This window comes from Crotalus tigris, unplaced genomic scaffold (genome assembly GCF_016545835.1).
Source record: "Crotalus tigris isolate CLP2741 ecotype Arizona unplaced genomic scaffold, ASM1654583v1 scf7180000024119.3904262, whole genome shotgun sequence".
NCBI lineage: Eukaryota > Metazoa > Chordata > Lepidosauria > Squamata > Viperidae > Crotalus > Crotalus tigris.
This window is the reverse complement of record NW_024100396.1, coordinates 1919020-1945207: the sequence shown is the minus strand read 5'-3', so window position 1 is coordinate 1945207 and position 26188 is coordinate 1919020. Positions and strand designations below refer to the sequence as shown.

Genomic DNA, 26188 nt, shown 5'->3' with positions numbered 1-26188 from the left:
CAGTATCTCCAAGTTTTAATATTTAATGTTCCCCTGTAGGAATGGAATACACTCATTCATTTACACAAGAATATTGATTAATTCATACTTGATGTTCAGCTACCCAGAGCATGTTTGAAGAGCAAAATAATATGCTTTGCTTATTTAGTTACTTCTAGGATCCCAACTCTTACTGTTGCCATAACTGAATCAAAACAATGGTGATTGTTTTTATAGTCATTCTCTTTTGCCCAGAATTAATTAATAAGTGCTTCTCTTTAAATAGCATGTTGGAGAACTCAAAATATTGAAAGTTAATGCAACAGTACTTCCTCTCCACACCTGTGTTTTTAAGTTCCACAAACAATGGATTCACTTCACATCATACATTTATTTTAAAAATACCACATTCCACCTTTCTGTAATAGATGTGATTCAGTTCTAAAATATCATATTGGTTGTTTGAAACTTTAATCAGATGATTTCTTCAGAGAATTTGTTATTGAATTATATACTGTATGGTTAGCCTAACACGTATGTATATTATTGTTACAGTATTGCTTATTTTTCCTCCTTTTGCTGGGACATAATACTCACTGTTAATTATTTGACTATAAATCTTATTTTGTATTTTTTTTTCTACATAATTTTAACAATACACTTTAGTTGTTTTGCTTCTTAGTCTGTAACTTAGTACCTACTTTCCTGGGAATAAGCTCTGTTGAAGTCACATCTTTATCGGTAGTGCTGTTAATATATAAGAACATATTCCTTTAGGCCAGGTGTGTCAAACTCACAATGTCACATGACGTGTCGTGACGTATCACAATTTTTTTTCCATCGCCAGCAATGGGGTGGGCGCGGTTTCGGCATGACGTATCCGGCCCATGGGCCGGCAGTTTGACACCCCTGCTTTAGGCTGGTATGTATGTTTTGATGTGCAGAACAGTGGATTAGCCAAACTTTATAATAGACTTGATAACATTTAATGTAATGGAAATAGTCTAAGAAAAGAACTAATTATAATTATTGCATGCCAATATTCTCCATCATAGTACCCTCCACTCAGATTGGACTACAGCTTGCTATCATGGCCAATGCTTCAGAACAACTGATGGCTTCAAGTTGTGGGTGGCTATGATCCATGTTTCTATCAAGGAACAACAAAGATATGTTGAAAGGGGAAGCAATGTTGGAATATTCGCTTCTCTTCACAAAGGGATGTAGGTAGATATCCCTTAGATTTCCTAAGCTCAAGATTCTACTTCCTTTCTTGGATGGTCTGTGCAGATTTAAAGAAAACCATCTTAAATATATTGTAGACTGAAGAGAGACCTTCCCCACCCCCCCACCGCCCTTTCTGTTTTGCATCAAAACATCTTTTCTTGTCTTATTATGGGTAATAGTAATGAGCAGTAAGGAAACAGCTTCATAGATGATAAAGGACATTATAGAAGTCTGGGAGTTAACTGTAAACTAAATTATGTTCAAATTATCAGCCTGGGGAATAGTTTCCTGCTGTGCTTTTTCCCATGTTTTCCTATGAGATTTACAGTTTTGGTGCTGAAGAAAAACACAAATTGTTGCCTTAATTGTAAAGAAACAATTTTGTGAATACTTGAGCTATTTTTTTTAAAGACTGTAAGGGGATTTATATTTCTGGCTTTGTTTGAGCAGACAGCTGTTTGATCATCGCTGACTCCCTTAAGTTTTCTTCATGAAGAATGAGAGTATGTGATTTCTATTATCTTTGTACACCTGTTAAAAGGGCTGCATGGTGAAAGAAGGCAGCCTGTAAATCAATTTCTAAGGCTTTGATGGGCTTAGTGGAGGAGTGGATAAGGCATTCATGTAGGATCATGACCATTTTCTTCAAATTTCAAGAAATTGTAAAAAGGGCTTTGACTAGAAATGCCTGGAACACTTTCTCAGTCCTCCTTCTGGGCCTTTGATCTAGTGATGGTTTCTAAACAAGACCACACCTGGAATACTGCACCCAGTTTTGGTCAACATATTACAAAAAGGTGTTGAGACTCTGGAAAAAGTGAAGAGAAGAGCAACTAGGACAGTGATGGTGAACCTTTTAGAGACCAAGTGCCCAAACTGCAACCCAAAACCTACTTATGCATCATCGGGTGCTGGGTGGGTGTGGCCCATTGGGTGGGCATGGCCCAGTGGGTGGGCGTGGTTGCAGTGATAACGGTAGACTGGGTGGGACTAAAAAGTTCAATCAATCAATTCCAACTTTGCAAGATCTTTTTTTTTTCCCCTCGAGAAGTTGAAATTGATTGATTGATTGAACCTTTTTTTTTTTTGCACACAGCGGTGGAGGCCTAAAGTGAAAAGGTTTTATAAAACTCAGCTGAAGGGCTAGGACTGGGGCGACAGCGCGCGTGCCCACAGAGAGGGCTCTGAGTGCCGCCTCTGGCACCCGTGCCATAGGTTCGCCACCACTGAACTAGGATAATTAAAAGCCTGGAGACTAAACATATGAAGAACGGTTGCAGGAATTAGGTATGGCTAGTCTAGAGAAAAGAAGGACTAGGGGTGATATGATAACAGTATTTGAGGGGTTGCCACAAAGAAGAGGAACTCTATTTATTTTCCAAAGTACCAGAAGGCAAGGCAAGAAACAATGGATGGAAACTAATGAAGGAGAAAAACAACCTGGAATTAAGGAGAAATTTCCTAATAGTGAGAATAATTAACCAATGGAACAACTTGCCTTCAGAAGTTGTGGGTGCTATATCACTGGAAGTTTTTAAGAAGAGACTGGAGAGCTACTTGTTCTCAAATTATATAGTATCTCCTACTTGAGCAAGGGGTTGGACTAGAAGAACTCCAAGGCCCCTTCTAGCTCTATTTTGATTGATTGATTGATTGATCGATTGATTGCGGATCTGTGGTGAATTGCAGAATTACTGCAAGTGGGCCATGATATATACAATAGCTGGAAAACAAAACATATTTTTTTTCTTATTGGCACAATTACTGAGTAGGAAGGAGGGGGGTTTGGGCTATGAGGGAGATTGAAAGGAGCAGTATCAGCAATTTGGGGTGGTTCCCCATCCTTCATCTTGCCTTTTACTGGTATTTCCCTCTCTCATATGCACACATAATGCATACATATTTTTTGTTTCGTAAAGCTTCATATTTCATACCTGTCTGTGATTCCTCTAACCTATTCATTGATGTGCTCCCTACATAACCAGTACCAGATTCACCCAATGTGGATAATGCTTGCCAGCTCCTTCCCCAGCCTCCCTGATGCCTGGCGTCATTAACTGGGGAGTGAAAATGCTTCTGGGGAAATGGTCAGCCAACGGTGGAAAATTGGTCCTGACAAATATAACAGTATTCTTATTCACTCATCCCATTTCTGAAATTGGGAATATCTTGATCAAGTACTCCGCAGGTAATTTCAACAAATGGGCATCATTAGTTTCAATTGCATTTGGAAACAAATAGAAAGCCTTTAACACTTTCAGTTGTGGCAGGATGCAATTCCTCTGTTTGCATTTGTTATAGCTTTCAACAAAGTTTAACAAGACATTATAGTGATTCTGTTTCCTCTACTTCAAGAGGATATGTCACTCCTTCTCGAACCTTTCCTGAAAGGCCAAGATAAAAATTGGGACAAACAGAATGAAAGTCATAAAATGATTTCATTAGAACCAGTGAGGGAGAAGCTGATCAAAATCAAACAGTGAAATATTCTCAGCAAAAGTAAGTAAACAGTCAAGAGAGGAAAACTACTGTATTTTTTTAAAAAATGAAACATTTCAGTATTTGATGAGATGCAAAAAAAGCAAAAGCAAAGTAAAGCTCTTCAGCATAAGCATGCCTACCAAGAAATATTTCTTGCTGACATTAGGTGGATGAGCAGCTGGAATAATTATGGGGGCTCCATTGATGATCCTAGGAAGTAAAGAGATCCATATGGGATGAAGCAATCCTTCAGCTGGTTGTTTCAAGTAGCTAATGAGATGCTGCTCAATGAAGCAAAGCTACAGCAAGATTTTAATTTTCCGGGAAAGGCTGTAATGAACATACCAACTAACTAGTTGGGGGAAGGCTGTTTTGAACGAAATATGAGCAAAGCAGAATTAAATAGGTATATATAGCTATAAAATGTGGCTGCAGACCCATCCACACATTCTTATCTCTAGCTATTAATACACTACCCACAGCATTTTAACTGTCTTAATTGATTTCCAATTTATTGAATGTTGCATTGCTGGTCATAAGCACCTGTTTAGGTCTTTTACTATTCCCAATTGAATTAAAAGAAAAAAAGATGGGGATCCCCAGACACTTTACATCAAATGACAGTTTGGCTGTAATATAGGTGTTAAATACTGCAGAATAGCAATAGTCATTTCTAGCAGTAATAACAGTAAGATAGTAGGTTGTAGGACTATGTGGCGCTTTGGATTTAATGATGTATGAAGAGGTGCTCACATAACACTATTAATAGCAATAGCCCACAAACCCACAGCCACGCTTCGCCAGGAATTATCCAGAACCAAAGACAAGATATAGAAGGAGGAAAGAAACAATGTAATATACAAAATCAACTGTAACAATTGCAACCAATTCTACATGGGACAAACAAAAAACCAGGATCCATGAACACTGACTGGCAGTCAAATGTCACAATCCCAAATCCTTAATCTCCACCCACACTGTCACCAAATAGCACCAGTTTGATTGGAGCAACACAAAACTCATCGGCCACACTACTACCAGGCACACATGTGAGTTCATTGAAACCTGGCACTCCACAAGCAATTCCATCAACAGACTCATTGACCTACAACCAGCTTACAAACCGCTCAGAACCCAAATCAACCACACAGCCAACCAAAGACAGCACCGACTCTCAACCAACCCACGCAAGTCCCTCCCAACCAGCACTTCACCTCCCAATGACCTCCCACCTCCTGATGTAACCTCCCCATCACAAGAGCCATACAAGACTCTCACTGATGACTCACACCTGACCCATCACAACACCCATTACAAGACCCTCACTTGACACACCCACACCTGGCTCATCACAAGACCTAGTGACCACATGAAGCCCTTATAAACAGAGGAACACTGACACTGACATCCCCTAAACTCTGCTGATAATGTTACTTAGCCTGGTAACAAAATATTCAGAAACCCACAAGCTCAGAGAACGAATCTTCACCCTCATCCAGTGGTGGAATTCAGCTGGTTCGCACCACTTCAGCAGAACCAGTAGCTAATTTTTTGCTGCCTAGGCCCAGGACTTCCGGAAAGGGCATCCACACAGAGAACTGATTGTTCACATATTTGAATCCCACTATTGCCCTCATCCTACACGTGAGCTACACATATTCTCCACTATTGCAAATTTTTCATATGTCTTTGATTATAGCTTTCTTGTATTCTTGTATTAACTTGAAGAAGGTTAATAGACAGTGTTTCTGAAAGTCTTTTCTGGAACTATTTTGACAATATCCTGAAAATGTAGTGTGTGTATTTGCTATATCACATTTTAGCAGGTATTTTCTCCTTTAACTTAGTGTTGGACAGCTGCTGTTTTCTGTGAAAAGCCCTGTTGATATAAAATGGCAGGTTTTCTGTCCAAATTCATGTTTTTATGGGGCTTTCTTTAGTAACTTAGAAAAGTAGCAATTAGTGAGCTTTTGCATCAGTAGTTTCTTTTTTGGGGTATTAGATTCGATGTTATACAACTTGACATATGGAGATTTAGAGCATATCCCTTGACCTGTTCATCAATTAGTTGGAAAACATGGAGGAATAAAACCATGAGAGAACAAGGTCTTCTATATGTTTCTTATTTACTGATCTGATGATAAGCCTACTGAAGTAGGCTGAGAGGGCAGCAGTTTTATATCTGATTAGTGCATGGCTATAAGTATTCAAGAATGTTTTGAATGAAGAGAGGTAACCAAGAAAAAGAGAATTCCATATACTAGATATTTATATCTATGTCCACTAAGCCCAGGTATTGAATTTATGCAGTACACTTGTCAGATGCTAACCCTTCACCAAAGAGTTATGTTCTTATGAAGGAATGAGACAGAGAATTGCACCTAGGGATAATTTACTTATTTTTACTTCTTAGGTTTGGTTTCAAGATGATTGGAAATAAGGGTCAACATGTGGGGGGGGGGGAAGTCAGTTTAATTAACAACAGTGAAATTGCAAAATAAACACTTAATGTTTTGGTAGACAAGTCATTAACAGGGTTTAACAAGTTAAATGCATTGTACGCAGTTCTGTGAAAATATTGAGAACTTATAACTAAAGATAAATTTAAAATGCAACTTAATAGATAATTTTATAAAATTAACTATTAATATGTCTGTTGCTTAATTATATTCAACAGACTATTCAAAAAGTCTTTCCACATAGAAAGTATATTCAAACAATTTCTTCAGTGTTGGTCAGTTGGGGCTCTTATTAATATGCCCAGTACTTCATTCCTTCTATGTTTAGCCTCAACTAAATATGATGTACAAATATTCGTAGGCACAGAGTAATCAAAATTTTAGAAACTCTTTTACGTGCAGCTATGGCCAGTGACTCAGGCACCAGTATAGATTGTCTTCATGTAGTTACTGTATGGGGAATCACTGAACTGTATTTAACCTACCCAGTTTCATAAACCACAAAGACTATTACAATGTTGACTTGTCTGCAGACGTATACACTTTACAGTGCGTGTAATATGAACATGTCTAAACCACAATGAGAACTTAATGTTGGTCTTTCAAATATTGCTGCTTATTTTAGAATCTCACTTCCACATTGGAAGAGTTGCCTAATTTGCTTGTTTGTACATATGTCCTTGTTTTCCTGTCCTGTTCTCTCTCCCCCCCCCCCCAAGCATTCTTAATACTGAAGATGGTAAGTATTTGTCTTAGTTTTGGAGAGAAGCCACAGAATTACTTTAGAGTTGGTTCAAGGGAAATATTCTGACAGTAACAACATAACTCCTTAGGGCTTTATTAAGGAAACTTTCATTTGCTCAAATGAGAATGCAGTATTGTAGATTAAAAAGGAGAATCTCTGCTTTTTTTCTTGCTTTTAATGAGCAATGATTTTATTTTGGAATAATTATGCAAATTTTATGTATTGATATTGATTTCTTTTTACTTTCTATAGTATGACGTGCTAAGCAAAATACCTGATATATGTAAATGATTACAGGAAGTCCTTGACGTATGACCGGTGGCCTTGTGACTGTTCAAAGTTATGATGGACCCCAAACAAGGGCCTTGATTTGAAGTTCTGATATTTGGTCATGTGACTTCAGTTTAGGCATTTGTCAACAGGCCTGTATTTATGCTCATTTGCAGTGCCCCATAGTTATGTGATCATGAGTTATGATGTTTTTGCTGGAAACCAGGGTTTATTTCTGATTTCCAGCAAAAACCATCCCATAGTGAACAATGGGTTTACTTAATAACCATGGTGTTTGCTTAATGACTGCTCCATACACTTAATGACTGCTACAAAAAACGTTATAAAATCGGGTGTGGTCACGTGGTGTCCTGCTTTATGATTGTCACCGCATACTGTATGACTGAAATTGTAGACTCAATTACATATATAAGTTGTGGACCACCTGTATGTTGTTCTGATAAGGAATTTCTCTATTGAAGTCAGTGAATTAGCTTCCAATATACAAGTGCCTCCATTTCCCCCCCAAGAATCCCAATTTGACCTGAATTAAGTTGAAACTGACACAAGTGAATTCTTTATACCACAGTTCGTAGAGCAGACATTTTGCTTCTGATACATAATTTAATATATTCTTATTTCAACTTATATTTTATGCAAATTGGGATTCTTTACCAATACTTTGGCAATATCTGTATATTCAGATCAGATACTTCTAACTTTCATAAGATCTTTGCTAAATGAATCATGACAGGGATTAAAGTGTTTATTATTCACATACCAGACAACCAGACATGTATTCAGTGGTGTGCATAACCAAGCCAACTGTGAATGGTTTATTGCATTATACTTTTAGTGATACCTATTAACGCTTGAAGACATATTTGCCTGTCCTCTATAATATAATGGATGTAGATACATGTTAGTTATATATTAGCAGTACTGAAATAGTAGCATGCAAATATTTTTAATGTTCAGAATCACCCCCAGATATCAATCATTGGGTGTCAGGACTGTAGGTGCTATAATAAATCACTCCTGGAAAATGTGCTGACATAACAGAAGGATATCTCACAGGATCCACATGCTGAAAGAGCCAAGGTCAGGGATCTGATGCTGATATGAAAAAGGCAATTGTACTCTAGATTTAATTGTAGGTCTAAGCATTTATATGTTTAAGTTGTTAATAGTTATAATGAGGAACAATCCTGAAATATACAGGTAAGTCCTCAGTTTACAACCATTCACCTAATGAACGTTCAAAGTTACAATGGCACTGAAAAAGTGACTTATGACTGTCACAGCATCCCCATGGTCACATGATCAAAATTCAGATGCTTGGCAACTGGTTCATATTTACAACAGTTGCAGCATCCCGGAGTCATGCGATCCCCTTTTGCAACCTTCTGACAAGCAAAATCAATGGGGAAAGCAGATTCACTTAACAACCATGTTACTAACTTAACAGCAGTGATTCACTTAACAGCTGTGGCAAGAAAGGTTGTAAAATGGGTCAATTCTCACTTAATAACTGTCTTGCTTAGCAGTGGAAATGTTGGGCTCAACAATTTTGGTTGTTAGGTCAAGGACTCTCTGTATTTGAAATAACTGTGTTTATGCTTGTAGTAAGAGATCTGTTTGGGCTCTTTCTTTATTATTTATATCCCACTTTTATTATTTTTGAAGTTGCAAACATATCCAACACACTTATTCCTCCCTCCTCTCCCCATAGCTAAAATCTTGTGAGGTGGGTAGGGCTGAGAGAGAGAGAGAGACTGGCCTAAAGTCATCCAGCTGGTTTTCATGGCTAAGGCCAGACTTAAACTTTAGACTTTTTGCTTAAAATTTTATTCTGATTCTGTGCTTTAAGGGAAAACAATGCAGTTTTTTTAACCAGTTAGATAATCAATCTTTAAAATTAGAAAAGAATTTCATCTCTAACTTTCTTTGGTTTTATACACAGAAGTTCCAAAAATGATCTTTTGCTGATGTTAATGCATTTGTCCAGGGTTTACCATACTTTCCAGCATATAAGACGACTTTCTAAAGCGTTGAAATCGGCACCGAAGTTGGGGGTCATCTTATATGCCGAGTCGTCTTATACGCCAGAAATTATGGTAGTTTCCGGCGTATAAGATGACTTTCTAGGCATGCAACTTGGCGCCGAAGTCGGGGGTCGTCTTATACGCCGGGTCGCCTTATATGCTGGAAAATACGGTATATAAGAATTCTATTGCTTGCATGTGTGTGTATTATATACTCTTCATCAGTGGTGGGATTCAAATATGTGAACAACTAGTTCTCTGTGTGGATGCCACTTCCGGAAGTCCATTCTGGGCCTGGGCAACAAAAAATTAGCTACCAGTTCTGCTAAAGTGGTGTGAACTGGCTGAATCCCACCACTGCTCTACATTCTAATTGTATTCAGACTAAAAAAAAAAATTAAACAAACACAGATAGAAGTAGTTGCTTCTACTGACATAAAATGGTTCAACCCTTATCTAATGCACGTTCCTTCTTTTAACAAGAATGACTTAAGCCATTTCAGTGAACCTGTGATTTATGTTTGTAAGAGTCCATAATTAAGAGATTTACGTGTGGCACTGTGAATGGAAGTTGCTTCCTGCTGCAGGACAAATACCTGAGGAAATTGAGTTATGAGATCATGCATAATACCACATGTCTTCCATTATAAGACGTTCAGTTAAAAGCAGCAATACTGTAATAAGTGCTTTCAGACTGGAATAGAAGCCTACTGAGATGGGTTATACACTCTAATTTAAAGTACTAAACTTCCTACCTTTCTTTTATTGCTTGGTAATTGTAAAGTTTCTGTAGGAAATAGTAGAGAGATTTTCTTAAATTACTTTAATGTTTTACTAAGCCAGTGATGGCGAACCTTTAGAGACCAAGTGCCCAAACTGCAACCCAAAGCCCACTTATTTATCGCTGGGTGCCAGGTGGGCATGGCCCACTGGGTGGGCATGGCTGTGGTGGGCATGGCAGATTGGGTGGGTGTGGCCAAGGTGGGCGTGGTCACTTCAGTGTTGCTCATGGGGAGGGATGCCTGTGGGCGTGGGCAGGGTTGGGGGAGATTCACGGAGTCTCTGGCAGGTGGAGCGGTAGGCAGGAGGCTCGTCCTGCAGGGTGAGGTGAGGCAGGGTGGGGTGCCATTGCCATGGGGTAAGGCAAGGGCCGGGGCGGCTGCTGCCTGACACCATCGGCCCCCGCACACAGAGGCCAGTGAGTACATGGGGGGCAATGGTGTCTGTCAGCAGCCACAGCCTGTTGGCCCCTCATTTGGTGCACTCTGGGACTTCGCAACCTGCCGCCAGCAGTTCAAAGAAGCCGACAGCTGAGGAGGCGATGCAGTGGGTTGTGCCCCGGAAAAGGAGAACATGCGAGGCCAGGAGGGATGGGACGGGGGGGAGGTAAACCAGCCGTGCCGTGATGCATCCGGCCACATGGGAACTCGGCGAGTTAGCAGGCGGCTGGTTGAAGAGGGACAGTTGCCATCTCCGGGGCATGGTGCACGTGCCCATAGAGAGGGCTCTGAGTGCCACCTCTGGCACCCGTACCATAGGTTCGCCACCACTGTAGTAAGCTGTATCGAGTTGAAATATTGTTAATGATTTTGTTTTTTCAAGGAATCATATCTGGTTGATCACTATCCTTATTAGGAAATACTTCAAATGAACTCACCATAATGGAGGTTCAGGAGTTCAACCTAATCTGCACATTTATTTTGGCATTAGAACATTGTATTTTGCTGAATTGGTAATACAGTATCATTTTCCATACTTCTCTTAACTTAATTTTCAGAATATATCTAAGTCTATTCTACTTGTTTATATGGCTTAATTATTTAGAAAGCAAGCAATAGCTCAAATAGCTATTCCTGAAATCTTTTGAAGGTTTTTTTTTTTTTTTTGCATGAGAACAATTTTCAAACAAGTGGCTATTTTAATTTGATGCAGGGAGGGAAAAAAAAGCAAAGATATACAGGAGAGTAGCCTAAAAGAGCAGAAAAGCTTTGAAAACCTATACATCTGGGGGAGGAAAGTTGTTATCCCCTTTTTAGATAGCAGGCACAATAAAATTAGCATAAGTACATATAAATGCACATATAAAAGCATGTCCCAGTTTTAGATCACTTACATTTCACATTTTAAGCCAGGGCGCTTTGCATTTGGCAATACTAATAGTCCCCAACTTACAACGCCAACTGAGATCAGAACCTTGGCCACTAAGAAAGACAGTCATTAAGTAAGACATGGATATTTTATGACCATTTTGCCACAGTCATTAAGGGAATCATGTGGTCGTTAACTGAATCCAGTTTCCCCCTTGACTTTTGTTTGTCAGAAGCCCCCTGTGAAGGCTGCAAATGGTGATCAGGTGATCCTGGGACCCTGTAACTATCACAAATACCTGCCAACTGCCAAGTGCTCAAATCATGATTAAGTGAAGATGCTGCAACAGTCATAAATTCAAGGACCAATTGTAACTCACTTTTTTCAGTGCCATCATAACTTCAAATGGCCGTTAAGCAAACGGTTATAAGTCAAGGACTACCTATATGATGTCGATTTTGTTTGTAAAGATGCCGATCTCACATTGTGAGACAGTATAGTAAACATATTAATAGTTTACTTCTGAGCTCATCAACTGAATGAGCTACATGTTAAAATCCCCCTTTTAGTGAAGAATAAAAAATATTCTAAACTTTTGACTGTTCTGCTTTGTGCCATGTGATATGGTGGTTTAATGCACACATTTCAAAATACAAAGTGTTAGAATCTCCATTCTATTATTTCTGCCAGTTGCCATTCATAATTCTTTCTGCTTTCTAGCCCAAACTGCTGTTGTGGTTAGTGTTAGATTGGGCGTGCGTGACACACAAATGCAGTTGCACCGAATAGTGCCTTCTTTTTAAATTAGATGTGACAGTAAAACTGGTGGTTATTACTGAAAACAGCATCCGACCCCCAGTTGCTGCTCTGTGAATATTGTGGCTGTCTTTATCAGAGAATGCCACGTTTATCTTCTTGCAGAATTTGATATGTCAAATACAAAGTGAATTCATTTGCTTTGGGTATTATGAAACTCCTATGAAATATGAAGTAAAACGACACCACTTTAATCTCATCCATTTCTTTCATTTACCTTTCCGTGGTTTGTGGAAACAGAACCTCATACTTAATAATAATAATAATAATAGTAGTAGTAGTAGTAGTAGTAGTAGTAGTAGTAGTAGTAAAGTTGGAAGGGACCTTGGAGGTCATCTAGTCCAACCCCCTGCTCAGGCAGGAAACCCTATACCATTTCAGACAAATGGCTGTCCAGTCTCTTCTTAAAAACCGCCAGTTTTGGAGCATTCACCGCTTTTGGAGGCAGGTTGTTCCACTGGTTAATTGTTCTAACTGTCAGGAAGTTTCTCCTTAGTTCTAGGTTGCTTCGCTCCTTGCTTAGTTTTCACCCGTTGCTTCTTGTCCTGCCTTCAGGCGCCTTGGAAAATAGCTTGACACTCTCCTTCCTTTTTTTTCCTCCTGGGCCAGTTTTCCTCTGTTGTTTTATTTAACATTCTGAACTTTCTATATGAAGAGAGCTACAGCTTGGTAAGTCCATGCCTCATCAAGTGCGGTGCCCGAAGCAGGGATAATTAACTCACACGTGTGATGACATGAATACATATGCAATATTTCCACTGGAAATTAAGGTACTCTGATTTGGTAGTCTGGCTAATACTTGGCACAGACCTTGTAGTCATAGTCAGTGCAATGTTAGCAAAAAACCTGGAGATGTGCATGATAAGCCACTAAAGATAGGCACCAAAGGGGTGCCTAATTGTCTTGGATTACTTTTTCCATCCAAGGAGCCAACTTACACTTCTTAGGATGGTAATGATAGAAATGTGTATAGAAAAAAATCTTATAATTATGTACCATAAAATTAGTAGAGTGAGAAGTTTTAGAATTTTCAAAGTGCTAGAAGAGTGTGAATAGACATTTCTGGACTTAAAATACATAAATTCTATAATTTGGAAATGATTTTGTAAATATATACAGTATATTCTGAATGATATTCTGTACAGTTTGTGTATAAAACTGAAAAACATAGTTTGTTTAGACAATTATTATAATAGTATTGGTTGAGTTTACTTTAACATGCTGTAAATTGGAACTGCAAGTTGCTGTACTCTTAAGAAATGTCACATCTTTTGCTGTTTAGAAAAATCAGGGGAAAAACTGATAACTGAAAACAAAAACCATCAATATTATAACAACATATATTTTGGATTCCATCTCCACTTTATCAGGCAGGCACAGACAAAACAAATTTTAAGGAAAAAAGCAAAACAAAGTTCAAAATACCATATGAAATGTGGTTTAGTCAATCTTATTTTCTGAGTATAAAGATTTCTAAAAGCAGTTGCCATTCTTTTATATCATGTTATTGTTTTCATCAACTTCTGAAATTTGAAGCCTTGCCTGTTGAATGAAGCTTTTCAGTGTTCCCAAAGCTACTTTTTTAAAAATAAAAAAAGGTTTTTGTTCATTCCCCCTTTTTTTCTCTGTCCAGGTGTTCATATTTCTACATGTAAATAAGAATAGATACTTTGTCTTTATCACTTTTAGATATCAGTTTGCTGGGTCCTGCTGGTCTAAACAGCTGAGCCTAGTTCCCATCTAATTCATGCTTTTATCTGCGTTGTCTCCTTGGTTGGGACATTTAGATTTTTCTTTCATTGCTAAAATGGTCAGGAATGTAATTCCTGCAAGAGTTTATTTTATTCAATAGGCTAATTCAGGAGTACAAAAAGCAGATTTTTTTCCACAATCCTGAAATACAAATCAGTTTATTTGACATTAGAAAATATTTCTTTGTTGTTAGGCAAGAAGTGTGGCTTTTTCAAAAATGTTAAACATTTTACTTTCCAAATAACAAATCTGTGGAAATTCATTAAAAATGTTTTTGCATTCAAGTCATAGGCTTGCTCAACTTTAGATATTTCCAGAATTTCTAAAAAAGCTGTAGGGTGATAAAAAAAATACTGAGATATTCGGTAACTTAGTATCTGAAAATTTTCACATCTACAAAAGTTACTTCTCTTCCAGCTGGGTGATTCATTCTCAGAATGAATATTTACAATTGTTTGCACATTGCTGAAGACTTCATTGCGCCTGAATTCCTTGCAAGAAAAAAAGTTGTGGAGCCCAGGTTCTACTGCATATACTGTTGAAGTGGCCCAAGATAACTTCCTTGTCCTTTTCTCAGAAGAGGAAAAAGTGAAAAGACTTTTAGAAAGTTTTTGAAACAACAGCCTGACTAAAATAGAAATGTAGAAATTTTGAAATGACTAGCTTTGAAAATAGGTCACCACTTTCTTCCTTTTGAGTTACTAAATTCAGTTGCTTGGATATTTTGATTGCTTCTAAAAATAAAACCTGGTGTCTAACTACTGTTATGGGACAATATGCTATGTTTGGATGGCTGTGGCTGTTACATATCATATGAAGCCTAAATGTTATTCTGAAAAAGGGACTGCTGAATTGTAGTCAGATGGGAATTGCTAAACAGTCAGATGTGAGATCTTGGAAAATACTAATATTGGCAGTTTTATTCCCAGAGAAGAGCCATTCGGCATATTTAGCTACTACACACTGGCCAATACTAGTGTAGATTATGCTTATTTTCATGTGATAGGCCATAATGGTAGCATTTTTCCCTCTGTTGAATGGTTGTGTGTTTTGTCGTACCACCTCAGAGCTTATAAAAGACGTAAGTTATTTGGAAATGGATGGTGAGATACTGATTTGTAGTAAAGCCCACCCTTTGGTAACATAAACTTGAAAAAAAATGGAAAAGATGAGAATATATTATATAATGTGGACAAATGCTTCTGTGAGAGGATAGGCTGCCTATAAAATGACTAGCACCTGTGCTCACTATTGTTCTGTCCCTTTAAGTCCTCTCCCTAGCCAGCACAGCAATTGTTTTGACTATAAAAGCTGAGCAGAGAGGCAGCTGGCTTTGCTGGTTTGTGGGGGAGATACTATTCTCCAGCAGAAAGACTCATAAGAAGTAGTACTTAGAGGAGCAGGAGCAGGAGGAGGAGGAGGTGTAGAAGTGGGAAAAAGTGGAGTAATGAATAATGAGTACAAGCCTTTGAATGCTTGTATGTGTGATACCTAGGGACATGTGTGGTAGTATTGGCTCTCATATATATATTGGACTTGGGTATATATATAAAAGAACCTGTGACAAGTTCACATGTCTAGTTTGTTATATGCATATGCTAATGTGCCTAAGGCACAATGAAAGTGCCTAATTATTTCACATGAATAACTTCCTGTGTAATAAACATAACCACATGGAGCAATGCAAAAACCTTGCAGTAATACACATATAGTCCTTGTATGGCTTGGGACATATTCTGAAATGTGTTGGGATTACAGCTCCCAGAAGAGTTTCTGTGGTGGAGAAGACTGCTCTGAAACATAATGAATTTCTTAGATTTGTATTGTTTTGGTGGTCAACTGGCAACCAATCATAATCCCTGTTTCTTGTCATTTCACCCATGGGTTCTGATAAGTAACTGATAAACATTTATCTTGCCCATTAACAGCACATCCCCCACCCCCTCTTACATAAATATACTCTCTTTAAAAGCAGGGAGTGGGGGAATGCTGATTTGCAGCACATGCGGTATGATATGTCTGTTTTTTTCTTTTTTATGAGAGACATTGTTCCTATTCCATATTCCTCAAAGGAAGTGTCTGTTGACACAGTCTGCATTTCTGGCCTCTCCTTCAGGGCAATTCACTGGCCCTGAAAACAGTATCTTGCACACAACGAGAGCTAAGCGAAGGCAGACATCCTTGATTCATACTTCTTTATTTACAGAGATCTCTGTAATGGTAATAGCAGGCCTCTATAGTAGCTTAAGACTGCTTGCAATTGGAAGTTGACTGCAAGGTGTGGGAGGAAATCTGTCCAGCTGTGACCTTACCTGGCAGGATGTGTTAAAGACACCAATCTCTCTTGAGCATTTGTTATGAAGCAGAATATCTTTGTTTTCAGTACTTCAGGCCCATTTATTCTGTGTTAACTCTGAGCAATGTTTTCCTCCTCAGATATTCATATGGGGACATTTAAGACCAGAAATGAAACATTTAGGTGCGGCATTTAGATACCAAGGAAGAAAAGCCATAAAGGTTAATGATCCAGGATGGTATTGGCTAAAATAATACTTTCCCTGGCTGCTGGATAGCAGACTGGGCAGGCCACAGAAGAGAATTTCTTATCTCCTTAATAGTCATTCAGGCAAGCCTTTGATCCAGTGGCAGACTTCAGGCAAAATGAGGCAAAATAAAGTGGAATTCACTTGAACTGAAGGCTAAACAAACAGAACAAGGCCAGGCAAGGTGAAGCAAGGTTTCAGACAAGGTGAAGACTGACAGAGCGTCAAGCAACTCATGTTCCTGGACAAGTTGCTCAACTTGTGACTCCAAGTCTTGAAGCGTAACTTTATAAAGCCCAAACGGCTGTGCTGATCATAAGATCTGGCTTAACTAAACTGCAAGAACATCTTTCCAGGTAAATTGTGCAGCAAAATCATTCCAGGACTTCTTCCTCCTTTTGCATTTCCTCACCCACAGAGGAAGAGAGAAGAGTGACTCTCATCATGTCTTGTGGTATATGGACTGTGTACCTGTTCTATAATTAGTTTTTTTTTAAATCCTGTTTTTTCTCTCTCTCTTTCTCTCAATCTCTCTCACACACACATAAAAACACATACATATGGATTGCATTAAGTATTCCAGTTCCGATGTAACCATAGATCAATATAAGAGTACAGATAATCCTCGACTTAAAACAATTCATTTAGTGACCGTTCAAAGTTATAATGGCACTGAAAAAAGTGACTTATGACCATTTTCCACACTTAGAACTGTTGCAGCATTTCTATGATCATATCATCAAAATTCAGACGCTTGGCAACTAACTCATATTTATGATGGTTGCAGTGTCCCAGGGTCACATGATCATCTTTTACAATTTTGTGACAATTAAAGTCAACGGGGAAGCCTGATTCACTTAACAACCATGTTATTAACAACTGCAGTGATTCACTTAACAGCTGTGGCAAGAAAGATCGTAAAATGAGACGAAATTCATCTAACAATTGTCTGGCTTAACAACTGAAATTTTGGGCTCAATTGTGGTCGCATATTTCCATTGCTAAGCAAGACAGTTGTTAAGTGAGTTTTGCCTATTTAATTACAACCTTCCTTGCCACAGTTCTTAAGTGAATCACTGCATTTGTCAATTGAAATTGGCTTCCCTATTAATTTTGTTTCTCAGAAAATTGCTAAAGGTGATAATGTGACCCTGGGATACTGCAACTGTCTTAAATACATGGCAATTGCCAAGCATCTGAATTTTGATCACATAACCACGAGAATGCTGCCATGGTTGTGTGAAAAATGGTCATAAATCACTTTTTTCAGTGTTGTTGTAACAAAATTAACTGTTGTAAGTTGAGGACTACCTATAAGTTGTGAAATACATTTGAGCTGGAAGTCAGTTATTGTAATTTTAAGTAATGTACATGCACTATGAGAGATTTGGTTTTCTTGATTTTTTTTAAAGTAGATTCCTTATTTTTTTTTTCTCCTTTTACAATCAAATGTGACTCTTTGGATGCTCTTAGCAGTTATGATAATGCATGTTCATAAGAATACCAGAGATTTTACAGAGCTTAAAGCCATCTGATATCCATGATGCGTTAGTTATGATATTTGTAAGCAAATTTACCTTGTGGTTTGGGGCTGGTTTTCCTTTGTTCCAATCATCAATAATGCACCAAGTTTCTTTCCTAAAGATCTTTAACAGAGTTTGCTTCTTAAAAATGAGAAAGTTTAAAATTGATGGAATATACTTTCAAACATTCCTATTTATAATTATAGTATTAATGAGTAAAAGAAGTAGATAGGATTATAAAACTGATGACCAGTAGATTAATCAGGTGCTTATTTCTTTTGTGGGTTTCTAGAGTTTATTAGCTGCCTAATCATTCATAATTCATCTTACAAATATCCAGTGTTTTGTGTTCTACAAAAGGATTATACATTGTCTGCAATAGGAACCAGCAATTCCATTGTTAAGCATTGTTAAGCCAATTTATGATGTCAGTTCCAGTTATGGTTATTACCTGAGTCATTCCCTGTAATCCCTTAATTTGTGGTAGAGTCAGGGTGACTGGATGGAGCTGAGCATTTGCTGGCCAGATGCCCTTCCTTACACCATGTGGGTTGGCAGCAGATATTTTTCCTTTGGGCTCTAAGAGAGAAACTTCTCCCACTACCTATGATTGAACTCTCAACTTTCCAAGTGGGAGGCGAGTGTCTTTAACACTAGGCTGCCATGCTGCTCTATTAGCTGAATCGCTGTGGGCCATTAAAATGTGAATGTCACAGGACTTCAACTTATGATTTCCTCTTGGCTTCCCCGTTAACTTTGCTTGTTGGAAGCTGGCTGTGAAGGCCACAAATTTCGATCAAGTGACCCTGGGATGCTAAGACCATTGCAAATGCAAGGTTGTTGCTAAGTTTATTTCCAGCACTGTCATAACTTCAACCTGAACGAATGGTTGTTGTGCAGAAACTACCTGTACATTAAAGTGGGTTTGCTAAGATGGCTACTGCCACTTCTGTATAATTTAATTAGGCTTGTATTTTGTCTTCTGCAAAAAATGACTGTTTATTTCTACAACTGGAAGAAATTCTTCTTTGGAATTATAAGTATCTCATAAATCCTCTGTATTTTTTTTTTGTTTCCTTTAGACAAATGATAAACAATATATGAACAATTGACAACAATCAAGATGTTTAAACCATGCTACCAGCAATTTATGTCTGGAGTTGGAGAAAGATATTACAGAAGGAAAAAAATCTGATATGAACAGGCGATAAAACATTAGCCAGCTCAACCATTGCTGAAAATTGTGGAACACAATTTCTGGAGAGAACCTTCTTGAGGAAGGCTGAAGTATGCAAAACTAAGTAAAACTATGCTTGGGAGGTCTACTTGGCAGGAACTAGATAGAATACACTTGGAATTAACAAACAGACGATAGACTTGCCAGGAGTGTATAATTGGTACCAGAACCCAGTTCATAAAATCTTCAAGATTGAGTTCACTTCTGATTCTCCTCTTTCCTTATTCTATTTCCAGCAATCTAATCTAGGAGGGAGATCCTTAGATTTTCAATTATTAGACAGCTGAGAATCAAAAACCCACGTCAGATCATTTAGGTATCTTCCACTACATCTGTCTATTCCAAGAAGTATGTATAACTTCTTGTATATTTTGCCAAGATTTACACACCTTAATTCATAATATGGGTTGTATGATTTAGTCTGAGCAGGTTGCGTGAACATAACTTTTTGCGGTATTTTCAATAAACCCTAATTAAAGAATAGCTTGGCCTGATGAGGGAACCAAGTTTTACGATATCCTTATGAGTTTACCTAACTTCTCTGGTGCTGTTTGCCATCTTCATATTGGGCAAGTGTTATTATCATCACTAACAAGTTTCTGCTTCTGGGAGGTGAGAACTTCAAATAACAACATTATTGTAAACAAAGGCCAGTAAAGAGAATTTCAAAGGGAAGAAAGAGGAAAAAAGAAATTATATACAGGTGTAAATTATTGTTTTAAAACAATATACTATTTCTGTGAATATACAAAGGATTTTATGGGGATCTCAGTGCCAAGACCTGTCACTTGCTGCTATCTATTGATTTTCCATAGAAATAGATCGGGAAGTTCTCTTTATTGGGAGATGCACGCTCTGGGTCCTCTCATCTCACAGGGCTCAGGAAGAGAAGGCCTTTTCTCTTGTTATGTCCACCCTTTGGAATACCGTCCTCTCAGAGTTCAAATTGGGCTTGATCCTACTGGCCTTTTGTAAGGCTTTGAAGATATAGTTTTCCCATTGGGTTTGGATTGTGTAGTATAGCCTCTTCAGTGACTATATTGAATATTGTAGAGCAGTGGTGGTGAACCTATTGTACGGGTACCAGAGGCAGCACTCAGAGCCCTCTCTGTGGGCACACACGTCGTCGCCCCAGTCCTAGGCCTTCAGCTGGGTTTTATAAAACCTTTTCGCCATAGAACTCCACCGCCGTGTGCAAAAAAAAAAAAAGGTTCAATCAATCAGTCAATTTCAACTTCTTGCGGGGAAAAAAAATCTTGCAAAGTTGGAATTGATGGATTGAACTTTTTAGTCCCACCCAATGTGCCGTTACCACCGCAGCCACGCCCACACAATGGGCATGCCTATCCAATGGGCCACGCCTACCCAATGGGCCACGCCCATCCGGCAACCGACGATGCATAAGTGTTTTGGGTTGCTGTTTGGGCACTTGGTCTCTAAAAGGTTCGCCCTCACTGTTGTAGAGTGTTTTCGTAACTTGGCTGCTGATTATGTTCAATTATTTTTTACCGCTATTATGTGATGTGTTTTTATATTGTATTTTGTTTATTGTCTGGGGTTTGTTTTAACTTTTGTAAGGTACCCCCTTGTTGTAAGAGTCATATATACATGAGATGGGTGGCTATACAAATCAATCAATCAATCAATCAATCAATCAATATATCCCTCTGCTGATTTGTGTAGTAAACAGCAGAAATACATAAAGGGGTGAGGAACTGCAAGAGGAAAAGTTTTCCTGAACAAGCATTCAGTTCTCCATCTTTCACTTGTGTCAATCTGTCTTGCTGCATTATAGGTGATTTCTAGGCTTCCATAAAGATTCATATTCTTCTTTATACCTAATTGTGAAGAAGATAAAAATCTCAGTTGTGGAAATTGCCAGTTAAGTGTTAAGACATTTTGTCTTTGTGTATGTGAGAGAAAGTCGTTCTGGCAGCATTGAAGCAAACTAAATAAACTTCAAACAGATTCTTTAAACTAACGCTTCATCTGGCCGAACTGTGAACTAGTTTACAGTGTGTGTTCCCTGCACATTTTTGTTAAAGGTTAACAAAACTGTTTAGACAGCTTTAATTGCTGTGCATCAATCTGCTGAATCAGGTTGATTAATGGAGCTCATTTCTGCAGTGAATTCTTTAATTGCTGCTTATTTAGAAGAGAGGAAGGGGGGTGGGATATAATTTTGATTAAGACAGCTGTCTGCATTGTTCATTCATTCACCTTGTGAATTTGCTTTTTACTGGGATGCATTTCATACATGAATATATAGCCATCCTTTTGAACCTTTTCTAAACTGAAACATCACTTTAGAAGTAGGTTATTATCATTTGCATAGGATGCTTGTACAGTCGCTGCCTATAAATCAAAATGTGTTTGTTTGCTTTGTTGCAAGTTTTCCCACTTTGATAGACTATATCCTCTATATGAAAAAATAATTTCATGGCAGCTGGTGGAGATTTTATTATTTCCTTGTTATTTTCTCTGCTGTGTTTTTTTCTCCTTCCAACAACAGTATATTTCTGTGCAAGCTTATCTTGAACAGAACTTGACATTAAAAGAATCTCATGGTTTGACTGCAAAAGTGATGACAAGAAATCATCCTTTTCAACAGGGCAAAATAATACTGCCCTATATGATAAAGTTTTTAATCTCTATGGTGAGTATACAGATAGCAGTTTTCAATCTGGAAGACAAATTTTTAGTGTTTCTGAACTCATAATTCTGAAACATGGCTCAGAGAATAACGCATATGTGCATGTGAGCAGTATCATGACTTTTAGTTATCTTGAAGAGTATTTTCCAAAGCCTCAAGGGATCAGTTCTATCTTAGGTGTGTTTGGGAACTGGAAATTAGACTAATGCATTCGCCAACCTGCACTGGACCAGCATGGCAGATTATGGTCTATTTCTTCCACATGCCAACATGAGGAAGAGGCCTTCATCCTGCAGTGGATAGAAAATGGCTAAAATAGTGTGACTTTTTTTTATATGAATGTAAGTTTCACATCACTCTGGTGTATTTGCTGTATCTTTAATAAGGCTGTGCAGTGTTTTTGACTTGCATTGGATGAGATGCCTTAGGCAGGAGTGTCAAACTACTGGCCTGCGGGCCGGTTGCATCATGTGGAAGCCACGCCCACCCCAGCTCTGGCAATGCAGAAAAAAGTCATGATATGTCACAACGTGAGTTTGACACCCGTGCCTTAGGGAGTACATAGGAGTGTGAATTAAAGCAGTCGTTTTTCAAGATAATGTGTATAGGGAGCCAGTGGAAACAGACACAGCTGCTATAATGAATTGCAGACTGGTGCTTTGTTTGTGCAGTCGTGTTCAGAAACATATCTTCCAGTTAAAAATAGTATTTTCTAATCTTGAAGATTGTCTCTATATGCAGCATAGCACAGAGAAATGGCAAGAGATGTAGATAGAGTTCATAGTCAGAATGATTCTATTAGTTCTCTTATTGCTGCATAGCTTATGTTTTAAGTTGTCTTAAACATTAAAAGAGCAGAGTAATGAAAACACTGTTTAAAAGTTATGTTAGAGGGTTGCTGTTCTTTATTGCTTATTGAAAACTTCAGAGTCATCCTGGATCTCAAGGATATCCCTGTGAGAAAGGTTTTCTCTTCTATTTCATGTGGGCTTTTCAGAAGAGTATAAGGAGATATCCAATCTTGTAATGTAGGGAAAAGTCATCACCTTTTAGCTCTGGCTGTGTTCATGTCCATTCTGAATAGTTTATTTGACTATTGACCATTTCATATGAAATCGTTCATATGAAAAAGGTTCTTGACTTTTACTGTTACTTCATTTCACCTTATAATCCATATTTCCTTCAACCAATAGATTTTTTTTTTTTAAGAAATTCAGAATGTCCTGGAAAGACAATGAGACATGCAGCTTCAGAACACCCTTATCTTAATTATTTGGCTCAATTGTATCTCCAAACCTAAACACTGACCTAATAAATACTATTGATTCTGCATTCCAGCTGCTACCTTCTCTTTTCTGTTACTTTCTCCTTTTAAGAGCTGAAACCCAAGAACTGATTTCAACAAAGGGCCCTGGAAGGGGGGGGGGAGGTGAAGAAAAAGGCAAACAGATAACAACCCCATGTAATCAGCATTTTATTACCATCTTCAGGAAGCTGGAAGAGGTTTTTTTTGTTTTTTTTTAAGAAAGAAGAAGAAAAGAAAGTAGATTGGAGCAAGGAAAGTTAATTATGGGGAGGTATTTGACAGGAAATTACAAAATACAGACAGACAGAAAAAAACACACACTTTTAAAAGGCTAGGAAATCTCCAGTTACTCCATGCTGTGTATTCAAAATCCCCAAAGCAAGTGCTGAAAATAGTAGTGTAAACAAAACTGTCTTATCTGATAAAGACATTTTGATTACAAAGGGAAATTTATATATTGGGCTGGCAGTCTTCAAATAAACTGATTGTGTTGATAATAGCATGGATTTAATTGTGTGTGTGTGTGTGGGGGGGGAAGTTCTCAGTTGAATGACCCACAGATGCCATAAGCTCAGTTTTTTTTAAAAAAAAATGGCTATATTCTCCAGCACTGGAGATGGATAATCCACGCAGTGGGTTGAGACTGTATTCCTGGCCAATCAGATCAGTCAGCCAAAGTTGCCACGCCCCGTCTTGGACCATGATCCCCCAGTCTTGACTGATCTCGCCATGAAGACACATCTAGAACTTTTGGCTCCTGGGCAGGTATAGTTCCTTTCCATTAGGGGGGGATTTTTTCTAGTAGCTGAAATTGCTTAGTTTAAAAGTTAATTAGAGATAATTTAATTCAATTTAATTGACCACTCAAAAATTTCCTTGCTAAATTGTAAAACTCAGGAAGTCAGATTCCTACAGGGGAAACCTCCCCCACTTAAAAGGGGGAAATCCCTAACTCCCCTCCCTAACCAACCCCAGCCACCTTCCAACAGCCGGCAGCCGCCTTAAAGCAGTTAGCGAGGGAAGCGGAGGACAAAGGGGACGCATGCTGGGAGGGAGATTGAGTAAGGGAAACAGCTGGCGTGCGAAGGAGCAGTCTTTTCACTCCAGGCTGCTCAGGATTTTTTAAACGAGGCGCCATTGTCTGCACAGCTGGAAGCACGCGCAGCTCTTTGTTACAACCGCACATGGCATAGGCAGCCTTGTTAACACATGCGCAGTAGTTTCCTGGCAGCGGCGGCCATATTTTTTGTCCAAACAGGGGAGTTAAAGTTCCTTAAGGAAGCTAGGTTCAGCCGCTGGAGTGAATAATAGGCAAGCAGTACTGGGGTACTAAAGCATCTATTAGTCATTCAGAGACATTCAAATCAGACACATAGCTACTGATGCCAGGACTTGGTGTCTTCTACCTAAAGTAAATAAGAACCTTTCATAACTAACTGTGTTTAGTTGCCTTTGGCTCCTTCCAGACTTCGGGTCCCCCATTAGTGGCCCGTACGCCTCTGGATTTAGTGGTGGGTTCCAGGCATCCCCAGTCGCGTGCCTGTCCTTACCCACCATAGTCAAGCCGGGTTCCAGGCATTCCCATTAGCGTGCCTGTTCTTATCCGTGCACAGTGACTAACTCTGACAATTTTGCAGAGTCTGCTCCTGAGTTCCAGACGCCCCCAGTAGTGCGCCTGTCCTTACTCAAAGTTGGAGCTCTCCTACTACCTGGGTCCCCCCTATCGCGGCCCAGCGTTAGTGGAGAATGGAGGAAGCAATCATTCCCTCCACTGGAGCCCCGCCTTCATCCTCTGGAGCACCTGCTTCAGAGGATTCGGAATCCTCTGCAGCCCCTAGAAAGGCTGCAAGGAAGTCATCAAAGAAGGCTGACAAACAGGCAATCAGAAGACACCAAGCCCTAGAAAAAGAGTTCGACAGAGCCCAGAAAAGGGCCAGAATTGAAAATAGGCAGAATGGGGGAATAGGTTCTGATCTACCGCTGGGTCTCCCTTCATCCCCACGGGCCATTTGGTCATTAGGGAGCTCATCACAGTCCCAAACAGAGGGTGGGATAGGCGAATTCTCATCGCTCTCCCGATCCCCCTCCCCACGGAGGTTGCAGGAAACCCCGAGGACCATGCTAACCACAGCACCTGCAGGGTCCCAGGCAATGGTCACTCCTCCTGCATTGACGGGGGATCTGCTAGCTACCCTAATAGCACAGGCAGTGGACCGTGCATTTGAGGCCAGGGCTCAAACTTCAAAAGCCAAGTCTCTAGGACTTAGAACGAGGCATCGGGAGGAAACGGAGGACCATCAGGACCTCTCCTCCGTCTCAGACTCGTCGGTCTCTGAGGAAGCTTACCTGGACCAGCCAGGTACGTCACAAGGGATTCAAATGTCTGAGGAGGAGGAGGACACCTCACCTCAAGGGCCGTCCTTCAGCGGCCTGTTTAACCCTTCTCTTTTTGTTACTATTCTGCGCAAGGCTGAGGCCACAGCCCATCTGGGGCATGGGACACCAGCGGAGCCTGTCACAGTTGACACGGAGGCTGAGCCGACGTTCGCCGAAAAGGTAACCACTCAACACCGCATACCATGCCCGACCATGTTCCTAAACACAATAAGGAAACAGTGGGCAGCGCCAACCTCCCTACCGCTTCCTAGCAATGCGGAGAGGAAGCTATTTAACGTAGCAAAGGAGCTAGAGGGAACATTGGAGGTGCCGGTGGTGGACGAACCCATAGGTCCCCTGATATCGGACACGGCCATATCAGGAGATTTTGCTGAGGCTCTTAAAGCCGAGGACCGAAAGAGTGAGTCCAACTACAGGAGAACGCACCAGGCAATAGCTTGGGCTACCAGGGCGTCTACCTCCGCGTCCTTTTTCACCAGAGCCACACTTTGTTGGCTCCGTGAGCTACAGGGCCGGGTTCCCATGGAAGATATACGCACTCATCAGGAACTCAGCAAAATGGTAGCGGCCACGGAATATGCGTCGGACGCAACACTTTTAGCGACCAAGTTTTCAGCCAAGGCAATGGCGGCAAACAACACGAGCAGGCGCATCCTCTGGCTAAAGA

General features: G+C 39.4%; 1 long non-coding RNA gene across 3 annotated transcripts in view; it reads left to right on the top strand.

Moving 5' to 3' along the window:
- The window catches only part of LOC120298695, a 304072-nt gene that overhangs the window by 108998 nt on the left and 168886 nt on the right, over positions 1-26188 (top strand). For all 3 annotated transcript variants that reach the window (XR_005554174.1, XR_005554173.1, XR_005554175.1), the window contains exon 3: positions 19011-19215. This is a non-coding gene — a long non-coding RNA (uncharacterized LOC120298695). The remainder of the gene's footprint in view (positions 1-19010; positions 19216-26188) is intronic.